Source organism: Loxodonta africana, chromosome 9 (assembly GCF_030014295.1).
Source record: "Loxodonta africana isolate mLoxAfr1 chromosome 9, mLoxAfr1.hap2, whole genome shotgun sequence".
Taxonomy (NCBI): Eukaryota; Metazoa; Chordata; class Mammalia; order Proboscidea; family Elephantidae; genus Loxodonta; species Loxodonta africana.
The window spans coordinates 43,087,529-43,102,776 of NC_087350.1; the positions used below are offsets into that span (position 1 = coordinate 43,087,529).

The following is a 15,248-nucleotide window of genomic DNA, read 5'->3' on the forward strand; positions in this document are numbered from 1 at the left end:
CTAATCTTCCTCCAAAACTCAAGCATCAAAGTTAAAAAGATTGACAATATCAAGTGTTGGTGAGGGTGTGGAGCAACTGGAACTTTCATACACTGCTGGCAGGAATGCGAAATGGTACAGCCACTTTGGAAAACAACATGGCAGAACCTTGTAAAGTTAAACATACGTTGACTATGTGACCCAGCAATCACTACTAGTTCTATATACTCAAGAGAAGTGGAAACATATGCCCCCACAAAAACAGGTACATGGAAGTTCATAACAGCATTATTCACGTTGTTGTTGTTGTTAGGTGCCGTTGAGTCGGTTCTGACTCATAGCAACCCTATGTACAATAGAATGAGACACTGCCTGGTCTTGTACCATCCTCACCATCATTATCATGCTTGAGCCCATTGTTGCAGCATTATTCATAACAGCCCCAAATGGGCAGCAGCCCAAATGTCCATTGACTGGTGAATGGTAAACAAACTGCGGTACATCCATACAGTGGAATACTTGTTGTTGTTGTTAGGTACCACCGAGTCTGTTCCAACTTACAGCGACCTTATATATAACAGGACGAAACATTGTCCTGTCTGTGCCATCCTCAAAATCATTGCTATGTTTGAGCCCATTGTTGCAGCCACTGTGCCAATCCATCTCATTGAAGGCCGCTCTCTTTTTCACTGACCCTCTACTTTACCAAGCATGATGTCCTTCTTCTGTGATTAAAAGAGCAAAAAATTTAAAAACCAACCTCCAGAATCACCCCCTCTGTAAAATCTCTGACTGTTAGAGAGTTCATACTTCCTGCCTCAATGGCTGAACTTCTCCCATGATCTTGTAATGAGGTCTAACGAGTCTATCTCCAGGTTAGTCTAGAGATAGGGTCCTCAGCTCCTTCATTTATCTCTGCTCCCCTGCAGCTTGTAACGGAAAAAAGAAACTTCTCTTATTGAGCACTTACTGTGTTCCAAGAACTGTGCTGAGTGCTGTCTCATTTAATTCTCTAAACAACCCTGTAAGTTAGGTGTATTACTATCCCCATTTTACAAAGAAACAGAGGCTCAGAGAGGTTAAATGAATACCTAACTGTCCGACATCACATAGCTAGAAGTGGTGGGGCTGGATTTCAAAACCAGGTCTGTCTGTCTGACCTCCAAGTTGTACCTTAAACACTGTGTTAGGCTGCCTGATGCAGCACGGGGGTATCGAGAAAGCCCTTGGTAATTATGTGTTTTATTGACTGTAATTGAATGTGGGAGTCATTTCAATGCCCCCTACTCTGCCTCAGGCTACAATCTCTCCGAGGGTCACGCAATCAAAATGGTAAAGGTTTTGTAATATACGTATACTATCCGTGTGTGTGTGTGTTGTGTGTGTGTATGTGAGTGTGTATTCTTCATCCACTATTGCCTGGGCTTTTTCCCTCTCCTGACTTCTGAATTAAACCAAAAAGCTAAATTAGCCCTTAGCCCAGGAGACCAGTATTACCTTGCAAACAGCTAGCACCTCCAAGTTGTCATCTAATTAAGCCACACTCTCCAACAAAGCACTTAACAATGTCACCATATTAACAATGGCTACCTCCCCTGGCAGTTCCTAACTGCATAATGCAGTGGCTCGCTGTAAAACAAATAATCCCACTGCCGTCTAAACTGCGCTCTTAAGTAGGTCTTTTCCTTCAGCGGCTACTCCTTTGAACGTTTGGTGGTTTTATGAAGAAATATTCTAGGGCTGGGTACAGAGAGAAAGTAGCAGGTTGATTCTTTAATCAGCCCAATTTTCTGGTGTGTTCTACCTTTTAGCATTCTAGAAATCCTCTTTCAACATATACGTTGTTCTGCTTGGGTTTTGAAGTCTCTGTGTTCACTGCTGTCAGCAACTTTGTGTACATCTGAGAGGAGTGTTAGTTTAGAGCAATGCAGGAGTGCTGGGTACAGTTTCATGCTGATGTGAGTGTGCGCACGGCCAGCCCGGGAAAGGCCGAGGAGGTAGCAGGGGTGTGGATCACGTCCATGCTGGGGAGCAAGGACAAAGCCTCCATGCACCCTGGCCAGGGCAGATAGCTGTATGCCTCTCAGGGGCCTGGTTTCAATTATTTGCAATGCTTGAACTGAAACCAGAATTAGAATAATAGGATATTTTTTCTTAGGGAGGGGAAAGAGAAAACGATAAATTAATTTGACCTAGTTCACGCTCTGCCTTCCAAAAAGATGCAGGTGCTAATTGACAGATGGAGGACTGTCACTTCCAGCTGCTTTCCACATCAGGCTTCACTCATTAGTTGGTTTTTAGGAGAAAAACACAAAAACCCAGAATCAGTGGCAGAGTGGGGAATCTGGAGAGAGACAGGCCTGGTGTGTCATGGGTCCCCTACTTTACTGACTCTGAGACATTGGGGCAAGTCATCTAGCCTTCTTGAGCCCCTATTTTCACTTCTGTAAAATGGGAGAGCCAATATCTATCTCATAGGGCCACTGTGAGATTAATTTGAATGAGATGATGTTGATACATCACATAGCACGTTTTCTGACACAGAGCAGAGCCCTCAATAGCCACAGCATTATCTTTATTGTACAATTCCATGCCTAATTGTGAGAGAAAAGAATGACACAACCATGTGGCCACTGCATAAATGCATGAAGATTCTCTAAGGCAAGTTTATGAAACTGAGCCAACCCGAGATAACGTGGGTGATAAGAGGCCCAATTCTTATCCGGTGTTTCTGTCCAAATCTCCTACTTAAAATTCAAGCCTCAAATGCAAAGAGTACCAAAGAAAAGAATGAACTCAGAGAATGAACAAAGAGGGTGAAAAAAGGTTTAGTAATTCTTAAATCAAGGCAAGCGCCTTTTCTCTCAAACTTGCTGGTAAGGAATCGACTGTTTAATGACATATCTTCTTGCCCTGGCCCATCCCTGGATTGAGTCACCCCACCATGATCAGGACACCCAAGAAAAGGAGGGTCAGTTTAAGCTCTCCTTCAAACATGAGCACAACTACACAACTTGGTTCCCAATGGGGTAGGGAGTATCTCAAAGTGCAGCCCATGGGTGACCTACAGGAGAACCACCTGGGAGCTCAACAAAATGCTACTGAGTCAGACTCTCCAGATGTGGGGCCCAGGGAGTCATATTTCTAACAGGCTCCCCAGGTAGTTCAGTGAAGTGTGAGAAGCACTATATCTGTACTGACTTCATTACAGCTGGTGTTCACATGGCGACGATAGCAAAAAGGATCACCTGCATCCAGCAGACACCAAGACCTGGGGCTGGAGGTAGCAACTTCAGGTCTCAAAATCTGAGTTCAGGCCTACTTCCTAGGGCTACTCAAGCTGATTCCTTAACTTCCTAAATTCTAAGGAAGGTCTTCTCGGCCTTTCACCCATAGTGACAGTTAACATGTGTTCACATTGCCCAGGAGCAAACCTAGATCTTGAGGAATGTTCCCACCAAAATCACCATTTACAGGAGAATTAAATCAGAACGAGCGTTCATAATCAGCACAACTGTGTAAGGGCCAACAGTAAGGGCCTCTTACTAAAGCTGTGGTTAGACAAGTAGAAGAGCCATGCCCAGTGCCCACAGCCCTGCTGGAAGGCTCCCTCCTGCCCCCTCAGGAGAACGCTTCAGAGGGCACAGGGTAAGAGAAGCAAGACTAGAGAAATGCTCCCTTTTTTTCTTTCTTAATGGAAGCTTTTCCTCAAAAATTTAAACATAGAATTACCACAGGATTGAACAGTTCCACTCGTAGGTATATACTCAAGATACCTGAAGGCAAGGACACAAACAGATACATGTACACCCTCCTTCCTTGCACCACTATTCACAATAGCCAAAAGGCAGAAACAACCCAAATGTCCATCAGTGGATGAATGGATAAACAAAATGTGGTATATACGTACAATGGAATAATACTCTGCATAAAGAGAAATGAAGCCCTGGTACTTGTTATGACATGGAAGAACTTTGAAAACATTATGCTGAGTAAAATAAGTCAGACACAAAAGGGCAAATATTGTTTGATCCCATTCAAATGAAATATCTAGAGCAGGCAAATTCATACAGACCAAAATTTACTAGTTTACAGGGGCTAGAAGAAGAGGTAAAGAGGGAGTCACTGCTTAAGGGACACTCAGTTTCTGTTAATGGCGATGAAAAAAATTCTAAATGCACAGTGGTGATGATTTCCCAATGTAGAGAACATAATTAATGTCACTGAACTGTACACGTAGAATTGTTGAAATGGCAAATGTTAAATGTTAATTAAAAAAAAAGTCAATAACCTGCCAAAGTCGGTATTTTACCAGTAGTGACAAATTACTTGCAACACACACCGCAGTGGATCGAAACACCACAGCAGGTCAAAAGACCACAGCCAATCCCTGCCAGCCTGCCTGAAGGACTCAAACCTATCCGCCTTCCTGCCTGGCCTTGGCCGACTCTTGACTCTGACCATGGACACCTCCTGAACCTGCAGCACCTGGTGGCGGACCACAATCCAGGAGGAGGTACTGTGGCAGAGATATGGCGAGTGTGTGTGCTGCTTTGTCATCTCTCTTTCACTCTCTTTCCTCTTTCCTGGCATGTAACCAACCCATAATTAGGCAGATTCTCAAAGGAGAGAGAATACTTCCTGCCCAAATGACAAGCTGTGGATTATGCAAATCTCTTTCCAGATGTGGCATTTGTCTCCCTGGCAATGCTGCAGGTGGCTCTAGGTTTGCTTGGCCGAAAGCTCCATCTGAGCACATTATCCTCACAAATACCTTCCTCCGTTGCTTCTCCTTATGCTTTCATTTTCAAGCTGATTCCCCTCAAAGCTGCAAGGCCACCTCACTATAGGAAATGGGAAGAAAAAGGGGGAAGGGTGTTTTCAGAACCAAATGAGGGACCAGGTGTAGTCCTTTGCCCCCTTGGCTGCCTAGCTCTCAGCTCTCAGAATACTCTCAGGAATATCCGTGTGCTGATCTATGGCCTGGAGTGCCCACTCCATCAGCGACTGAGGAATGAATTCAATGGTTGATCGAATAAAATGAGAAAATGACCCTGGATAGCCACTGATTTCACGCAGGGTTGGCTGTGCTAACATTCATGCTTTGCAGACGCAAACAAATGATTTCCAAGTGTCAGGACCTAAAATTCAAGTGTGTCTAGGAGTCTCATGTATGGAGCCTGGAGTCCTGTTTTCAAGGTAACACTCTGATTTGATCCTTATAGACCATATTCTTATCCTTCACAGAAAGAATGCTTGCTACGCACTATTAACTTGGGTTAATAAATTGGAAACTGCTACAAACACATACAAGGGACAGCTTTTGATAATGTATATTTTGATACATGAAAATGCTACATTTTGATGATGTGATAATCCAAAATGAGCATAGCTGAACCATGAAAGTCCAGTTTACCAAAGGTGGTCTATTTCACATAAGATAAGCATGGGCCTGTTCTGAACTGAATTTTTTTTTTTTTTAATGAACATGATTATCTGGGTTCCAGGTCGCCTATAAGATGAGGTCTATGACCAAAGTTTATTAGTGGTTACTGGAGGCCTGTGGTGGGGGTGGGGACAGGTTCATTGTTTAGGAAGCATTGAGCATCTGCTTATGGTGATGGAAAATTTGGCAATGGATACTGGCGATGGTCGCACAAAATGACACAACATTATGTAATTGGTGTCATTAAATTATATATGTGAAAAACACTGTGGTGTCGCTGGGGATGGTGTCACCCGGTGTGAGAAGTCATGGTGTCACATCCCCCCCCCAAGGACCTCCTCCAGTACCAGACCATACAGAATCCTTAGTAATGTTTTTGTACCAATGTTACTCACGAATTGTAATTCCCATATATCGCTCTTTCTTTTCCTTTAATTACTAGTTCATTCTCAAAACAGTTATTGAAATAGACTCGCAAATACTAATCATCACAATACTGTAGCTAAAACACCAGGAAATTTCACAAAATCAGTGACTATAAAAATACTGGAAGCAACAAAAACAACAGTGCAGCTTATAGTGGGTGCAGACGAACCCCTGTGATTTGAAGTGTCATTGGAATAGGGTAATAATGACAGCTCTGACCAGAGCACATTAGAAGGTTCAAAAAGTAAGTTAGCCAAGCGGCCATCTAAGATGCATCAATTGGTCTCAACCCACATGGATCAAAGGAGAATTAAGAACACCAAGGACACAAGGCGATTACAAGCCCAAGAGACAGAAAGGGCCACATGAACCAGAGACTTACATCGTCATGAGAACAGAAGAACTAGATGGTGCCCGGCCACAACCAATGACTGACCTGACAGGGAACACAACAGAGAACCCCTGAGGGAGCAGAAGAACAGTGGGATGCAGACCCCAAATTCTCATAAAAAGACCAGACTTAACGGTCTGACTAAGACTAGAAGAATCCTGGCGGTCACGGTCCCCAAACCTTCTGTTGGCCCAGGACAGGAACCATTCCCAAAGACAACTCATCAGACATGGATTGGACTGGACAATGGGTTGGAGAGAGATGCAGATAAGGAGTGAGCTACTTGCATCAGGTGGACACTTGAGACTATGTTGGCATCTCCTGTCTGGAGGGGAGATGGGAGGCTAGAGGGGGTTAGAAACTGGCAAAACGGTCTCAAAAGGAGAGACTGGGAGGAGGAAGTGGGCTGACTCATTAGGGGGAGAGTAAATGGGAGTATGTAGTAAGGTGTATATAAGTTTATATGTGAGAGACTGACTTGATTTGTAAACTTTCACTTAAAGTACAATAAAAATTATTTTTAAAAAATTAAGTTAGCATAGTAAAAGCCTTGTAGGTATATTGATACATGTCAGCTGGGCTTACAAAAAATGTTTTTGTTATAACTAACTACAGGGATATTTTTATTAAAAATAATACATTTCCACTGAAACACTGCACAAAAATTTTATAGACAGTCACTTTGGTGTCACCTCTGACAGTATCGCCCTGTGCCATCCACACTCTCCACACCTCCCTAGTGACGCCCCTGGAAAACTATTGAATTGGCAAATATTGTGATACATATATTTTTACAATAAAAAAAACAAAGATGAGGTCTATGAGATTGTGTAGATGGATGAAGCGCAAACTATAACGTAGATGTGCTTTTTCTTACTTGGATAAATTTTGCCACTTACAACTCCATGAAGATGCAAATGCTATTCTGTCCAGATGAGAATGGCTTCCTAATCCATCCCACGTGAGATTACTGGTTCTATGTCTGGCTTCCAAGCTCCTAAAGGGCAGAGGCTTTGTCTGTCTTATTCCTTACGCCCCTAGTGCATAGCATGGCTCCTAGTATATACCACAAAAAAAAACCCAAACCTGTTGCCGTCGATACATAGTAGGTGCCAAATAAACGTGAGCCGATTAAGCGAATGACCACCGGTAATCCAGCTTCACTAGATCTGGGCAAAGAGTGAAGGATGCCCTAGGCCAGTGCTTCTCCAACTGCAACTTGCGCACAAATTAGCTTTGACCTTGTTAAAATGAATATTCTGGTTCGGTAGGTCCGGGGCGAGAGGTGAGATGCTGCACTTTTAATAGTACCCAGGGATGCAGGTGCTGCTGGTCCACCAGCCTCACTTTGAGGAGCGTGAGTCAAGCCACTACTAACTCTGCTCACCAGCAATTAGCTCTCTCCCTTCACTCATTCTGGAACTATCAGCTGAGCACCTACTGTGGACCCTACTTTTGGGGGGAAGCTGTTGTTATTAGTTGCCACAGAGTCAGCTCCAACTCATGGCAACTCCATGTACAAGAGAACGAAATACTGCCTAGTCCTGCACCATTTTCACGATCATTGGTATGCTCTTGTTCTTTGTTGTGGCCACTGTTTATTTCGTGTGCCTTCCAACCTAGGAGGCTCATCTTCTAGGACTGTATCAGAAAATATTCTGCTGTGACGCACAGGGTTTTCACTGGCTAATTTTTCAAAAGTAGATTGTCAGGCCTTTCTTCCTAGTCTGTCTTAGTCTGGAAGCTCCTCTGAAGCTTGTCCACCATGGGTGACCCTGCTAGTATTTGTATACCGGTGGCATAGCTTCAGCATCATAGCAACATGCAAGCCACCACAGTACAACAAACTAAAAAATGGGTGGTGGTTTGAGATGCTACCCATTGCCATCAAGTCGATCCCTACTCCTAGTAACCCTGTAAGACAGGGTAGAACTTCCCCCACAGGATTTCCAAGGCTATAAATCTTTATGGAAGCAGACTGCCACATCTTTCTCCCTCGGAGCCACTGGGGTGGGTTCCAACTGCCAACCTTTTGGTTAGCAGCCGAGCACTTAACAGCTGCTAGAGATTTAAAAAAGAGAGAGGGGGGGAAGCATCCACAAATAAAATATGATGAAGTACTTATTTAAAAAAAAAAAAGATTCAAGCCATACCAGACCCCAGCCATGCTACTGAAGAAGAAGAGCAGGCTTCCGCTTTAAATATCTGGGTTGTTTGTCTCCCCAGCCTTCACTGCTCACTCTGCCATAGCTGGCTTAGAGGCAGCCTAAGCACCTTCTTGTTGTTATCCTGAGGAGGATAATTAAGGTAATTGGCAACTTTTTCCCGTGATTCCAAGGTAGACTGTCATTTCAAGGAAAATACGTCCACTCCAATTCGGAACACTCTGTTTTCAATGTTTTCTTCTGTATGGCTCGGGGGTGGGGGAGGGAGAGCCTGTGGCCCCCAAAAGAAATATGCTCTTCTCCCTTTGTGTTTCCAAGCATGTAAACTCAGTCTGAATCACAGCTAATAAATAGGTCATCTTGTACTTTCAAAATAAAAACATGCCGTATTTCAGTGGAATAGCAACTGTACATTAAAAAGCTGTCAACTTCACTACAATTTCCCTGAACCTTGCACTGCAGAAAGATACCTTGTCACTCAGAGTTGAGTGCAGTTTTACTGAAATATCTCCTTGTCTGTGTAAATAATGAGTAGAATTGCACGAAAATATCTGGCCTGCAGCCTCCTTTTCCCCCTGCTCCCAAAGAAATGGTATGCAAATGACAGATTTAGGGGGTGAGCATCACAACATTTCACTTTGAAAACAAAGGGTGTTCCCACTAACGCTGGTGTTGTGCATTTAGGATTCAGGGAGAGGGTGGAGGGTGGTAGAGGGTAAGGGGCAAGAAGAGAAGGGTGGTGGTAATTAAGACAGTGGTCTTTGCAAGCTTCAAAGCAAGGGTGCTAGACTGTCATTCAACAGCTATTTTGAGAACATACACAGGTTGCATCAGAAAGCGCCATGTATGGGAGGTATTTACTGGAAAGGAATGGCCCATATCCCAGAAGATGTTTGCACAAAATAGAGCAGCCCACAACAGCCTGCAAGGTGAGGTGGTGGGCTGCCACAAGACACAGGTTTAAGGACCACTATACTGACCACCATGGGTGAGATCTTACAGGTCCTTCACCTCTTCCTCATCTCTCAGATGACAACAATAATGATTGCCTCACAGGGTTTTAGTAAATGAGGTGATAAATGCAAAGGTACTTTGTAAACTCTCAAGCGTGTTCTGAATACTAATTATTGTCAATAGCTAGCCAATGGAAATTGAGGCATTGTAGCACTTTTAACAAAGCAGCTGGCTTTGGAGTCAACCCAACTGAGGTTCAGAGCTTGGCCCCACCACTTAGTAGTGATGGGACTTCAAGTGAGTTTCTATGACTCTCTGACCTCAGTTTCCTTGTCTGTAAAATGGGATAACAATAGTACCTACTCTTGAAGGTGTTCAGTGAAAGAATTGTATGTTAAAACCAGTGCCTGGCCCATAGAGAGGGCTGAATAAATATAAGTTATTATTATTGTTATTGCTGCTGCTGCTGTTGATGACAATGATGACGACAACCATGATGATGACAATGATATCCATGATGATAATAATGATGACAATGACACTTCCCATTCCTCTCTGAGTGGTGATCTAGATTACTGTCAACACAGGACCAAGGAACAGAAGAGATGCTGGGGAATTGATTCTGACTCCTATGGACCCCATATGTTTCAGAGTAAAACTGCACCCCATAGGGTTTCCAATAGCTATGACCTTTTGAAAGCAGATCACCAGGCCTTTCTTCAGAGGCACCTGTAGGTGGGTTCAAACTGCCAACCTCTTGGTTGGTAGTCCCATGTGTAATTGTTTGTGCCGCCCATGGGCTCCTCTGAAACCTTAATAGTGGTTTATTTGTCTGAGGATGAGTCAGGGAAACTGGATCAGATCACAAAGAGCTGAAACTCTCAGCTCGTAGCTCAAAGGTTGGAGGGAAGAAGATGATTCAGTTACCTAGGTTGGCTTCATCATGGAGCTTTCTGGAGGAGGAGAGCCAAAGCCAGTGATTTAAGCAGGTGAAGGAGCAGGGAATACTGCTAAGCCCCCTTGCTGGTTTTGTAGTTCCCCATTTGCATCCTTCAGGTCCTATTCTATGGGACCCAGGGCTGGGCTAGGTCAGAGTGAAATGTCATGTTCAAATTCTTCCTAAGCCGTTTATTTAAGAATGTTGGTCATGACTTAAATATATCATATGGCCTCATAGACATCCACCACCAAATAAAGGGGATCCCAGGGATCCTCTCATCCCTGAGATTCTGGTGAGCAGTATAATCACTAAAATACACACATGTGAGGCTAGGTAGAAGCCAGTGGTGTGCAGAGCCAGTTTGTACTAGCTCATGAGTGCTACTTGTTAAATATTTGAGAATGCTGCCACCCCATATTAAAAATTAAATTACATAATCTTGCAGCTAAATAAATGATATTAAAAACAAAGGTAATAACTTAAAACTCATAACTTCCTAATTATTTTGCTATATATTACTATCTTCTATGCTCTTAACGTTATTTAAATCTATAACTAACTGTTACCCCTTTTCATTTTTCAGGGTTCCCTTCCAGGCCCTGCTCACATACAAGGATAATTTTTTGCATAACTATAACCATGCTAGAGGTATAACTTTGTGTTCTTCTTATTTCCCCACTTATATTATGAGCATTTCCTCCATTGTTTATAGTCTTCACAATCATAACTTTTAATGGGTATAAAATTAACCACATGTAGAATGATGGAGTGGCTGTGAGTGCTGGATCTCACATTCTTTTATGAATGTACTTTTTATAAGAGTCATTCTGCATATATATTCCTGCCACAGAGATTGAGAGAGAGAGAACCAATTTCTTTCTTGAAGCAAGAGTGAGAAATACTCCTTCAATCTTGGATCAACTGACCAATTCAACTTCATCTAGGCCAACTCTGCCAAGTCCGTTACCAGATCATCCTCTCTTCACTCCCTCCGTTCTTCCAGGGAATGAGCACCTGCTACTGGGGGATGGTGAGCCACCCAGTCCACCTGGCCTGCAAATCCTCTCTGGTAACAAAAACCTCAAACCCAGTCTTACCAGCATAAAAATCCCATTTGGGAGAATCTAGACAAAGTTGAATATTCTTTGTTTCCCTAATCTACTGTACATTGGGTGTCAATGAAGTCGTTTAGCTGAACTCACCAAGCATTTTAGAGAAAAAAAAAGGCAAGGGACTAAATGAAGATGGAGGACCCTGGGGTACTCTGACAATATTGAAGGGTGAGGTCATGCTGGGCTACATTAAATATCATATTAATTGAATTCTTGCCACAGTGGTGGAACCAAACACTGATGGGATAAACACTAAATCTGTTTGAGCACAGGGACCTCACCAAACACCGTCTGATACCAATGAGGCTTTTCAACTTGACTGGCGACCCACCCGGGGGACTGAGGCTTCATAAGCAAACCAGCCTCTTAGATTTGGGGGAAAAATACTCTGAAAAGAAATTCAAATGACTTCCATTTTTATTTGGTTCAGAGTGAACACAGAAAAAACCCTCCTCCTAGAAGAGTGTTATTATTGAAAATTGGAGATAAAATTTTCTATCACTAAAGACATGTTAGGGGATAGCTCATCGTGAACAAAGGGATGATGATAAAAAATGGCTTTCCAGCAAATTTTTGAAAATTGCTCTCTCACTCTCCCAGAACCCCAAAATGGAAGTTATAGCATTAAGTAAATAAATAAGTGGTGAATCACATGGTGACATTTTCATTAACCCACTCTCTTTCTGTCTCATTAGCTTTCATGGGGAGAGGAAGGATTGTTTTAATTAGCAGGGTTGCAAAGCCTGACTTGGGTTGCCTAGCCTCCCGCTGTTCCCAGGATTACCCTGTCAGCTTATAAATACAATACCAAATCACTACCTCCTGGAACATCACCTTCAAGGCAAAAGAAGAAAGAGAATCCACCAGCGCCCATGTTACGCATCTTTGAACAATGTTCTTTCTCTAAGTATTCAGGTATAACTCGAGCGTAATATCTGGCTTTATCAAACAGCTCAATATCCTCTCACAGAAAGGCCCTTTCTAGTGTAGGATCCGCCATGTGTTCTGTCTATTTCCTTTTATTCTCCAGGCGCCCAGGCACAGAGCACATCTGACAGAATGGCCTTGCTAGGATCGTGGTTCCAAAGTCCCCATTTGGATTTACTTGTTAAATGCTCAAATTAAAAGGCTAGCCAGAGGAACCTTAGATGCACGCTGCTAAGTGAAAGAAGCCAGTCTGCAAAAGCTACATAGTGTATGATTCCAACTACGTATGACATTCTAGAAATGCAAAAACTATAAAAAAAACAGTAAAATGATCAGTGGTTGCCAGGGGTTGGGGGGAATGAATAGGTGCTTGTTGTTAGGTGCAGTGGAGTTGGTTCCGACTTATAGCATCGCTGTGTACAACAGAACAAAACACTGCCCGGTCCTGCACCATCCTCACAATTGTTGTTATGCTTGAGCCCATTGTTGCAGCCACTGTGTCAATCCATCTCCTTGAGGGTCTTCCTCTTTCTTGCTAACCCTCTACTTTACCAAGTATGGTGTCCTTCTCTGGGGACTGGTCCCTCCTGATAACATGTCCAAAGTACATGAGACAAAGTCTCACCATCCTCGCTTGTGAGGATCGTTCCAGCTGTACTTCTTCCACGACAGATTTGTTCTTGCGGAGCACAAGACATTTTTAGGGCAATGAAACATTTTCCGTGATACTGTAATGGTAGACACGTGACATTAAGTATTTTTCAAACCCATAGAACTATACAACACCAAGAGTAAATCCTAATGTAAACTATGAGCTTTAGCTAATAATAACATATCAGTATTGATTCATCAATTGTAACAAATGTGTCGCACCAATGCAAGAGGTTAATAATAGAGGAAACTGGGGGCGGGGGGAGAGAGAGTATAGGTGAACTTTCTGTACTTTCTGCATGATTTTTCTGTAAACCTAAAATTGCTCTTAAAAAATTGTCTATTTAAAAAAAAAAAGAAAGGGTGACCAGAAACAGAAACAACCTCCCAAGTCCCCTACAGATTTCCATGTGTTTCTGCTGCTCTTTTGATAATACTTGTGTTGTTGATCTTAATTGCATTTCAATGACACAAAGTTCTATGCACAGATACTAGTTTCTCGATTAGGCCGAATCGCAAATTCATAGACTTCACCAACATACGCACAACCTTATGTCCTCCTTAATATGGAAAAACCCATCTTTAAATCTTAAAATGAAAGTGCCTTAAGTCTGAATTGAAAATACATCTAGACATTCATAGGGACACCAAGGTTACTATTTACTTGGAAACAGTCTCCAAGGTACTCATTAAATCGTTTATTTATTCACTTGTTCAACAAACATTTATTGAGCACCTACTTTATGCCAAGCACTCCAGGCACTGGGGATAAAAAGATGAATAAGACCTGGCTTGTGCCCACAAGGAGCCCCCAAGAGCAGACATTTAATACATATGGTAAGCGCAATGACAGAAATATACACAGGATATTAGAGAGGGGAAAGGAGGGCCCATAAAACATCTGGGACGGGGAATGGGGTTAGGAAAGGAAGTGACTCAGGGCTCTGTTTTGAAAGATGAGCCAGGAATGGCCATGTGACAACAGGAGGAAGAAGAGGAAGTAGAGAGTCAGCATCTTAGGTAGGCAGAGCAGCCTAACCACGGGCATGGAAGCTACAAATGTCACATCAACTACCTCATGCCATCACGGGTGTCCATCCTCACAGAGGTGATAAGGCACGTACCACATGTGGTAACACCTCACAAAGAGTGATGAGTAATGAATGTCTACAAAGGGCTTTAAGTGCCCCAAAGTAGGGGCTTCTAGCCAAGAGAATAATAGTAATAATTATAGCAATTGCCTTTTAGTAGGCTCTTGCTTAGTGGTTGAGAGCTACGGCTGCTAATCAAAAGGTTGGCAGTTTGAGTCCACCAGGTGCTCCTTGGAAACCATATGGGGCAGTTCTACTCTGTCCTATAGGGTTGCTAGGAGTCGGAATCGACTCGATGGCAATGGGTTTTTTGGGTTCTTGCCATTTACCCAGCTCTGCACTTAGCTCTTTACATACATTTACCTGATTTAATCTTTGCAAAAACCCTATGAGGTAGATACTATTATTCATTTGTTATTAGGTGCCCTCAAGTCGATTCCAACTCATAGCAACACCATGTGACAGAGCAGAACTGCCCCATATGGTTTTCTAGGCTGTGATCTTCACAGGAGCAGATTGCCAGATCTCTCTCCCGCAGAGCCACTGCGTGGGTTCTATTGTTAACCCCATTTTATAGACAGGAAACTGAGACTTAGGGAGGTGAAATAACTTGCCTGAGGCCATGCAGATAGAAAGTGGCAGAAGGAGGGAGAGGATGCAGAGCTGTCCAGGTCCAAAACCCACTCCCAGGTCCACGAGTAGAACTGGCTCCCAGCAAGATGATGAAGCTAACAGTGTTTCTCAAATATGGGTTCATAACTTTCCATCTCTTGACATCTGTTATGAGGTGATTTCTGTCCCCCCAAAATATATGTTCAAGTTCTAATCCCCAGAACCTGTGAGTATGACCTTATTTGGAAATAGCATCTTTGCGGATGTGGTTAGTTAACATGAGATCATACGAGAGTAGGGTAAGCCCTAATCCAATATATGACTTGGGTTCTTACAAGAAGAGAAGAGAAATGGGAGACATGAAGGGAAGACGGCCATGTAAAGATGGAGGCAGAGATTAGAGTTATGCTGCCACCAACCAAGGAAAGCCTGGGGCTACCAGAAGCTGTAAGAGTCAAGGAAAGATCTTCCATTAGAGGCTTCAGAGAGCGCATGGCCTTGCTGACACCCTGAATTTGGATTTCCAGCCTGGAGAGCTATGGAACTTCCAGAGA

The 15,248-nt window shown here is 43.1% G+C and overlaps 1 protein-coding gene across 1 annotated transcript in view; it reads right to left on the reverse strand.

The window, feature by feature from the left end:
* The window catches only part of CFAP77 (cilia and flagella associated protein 77), a 169,251-nt gene that overhangs the window by 134,541 nt on the left and 19,462 nt on the right, over positions 1-15,248 (reverse strand). The window lies entirely within an intron of this gene.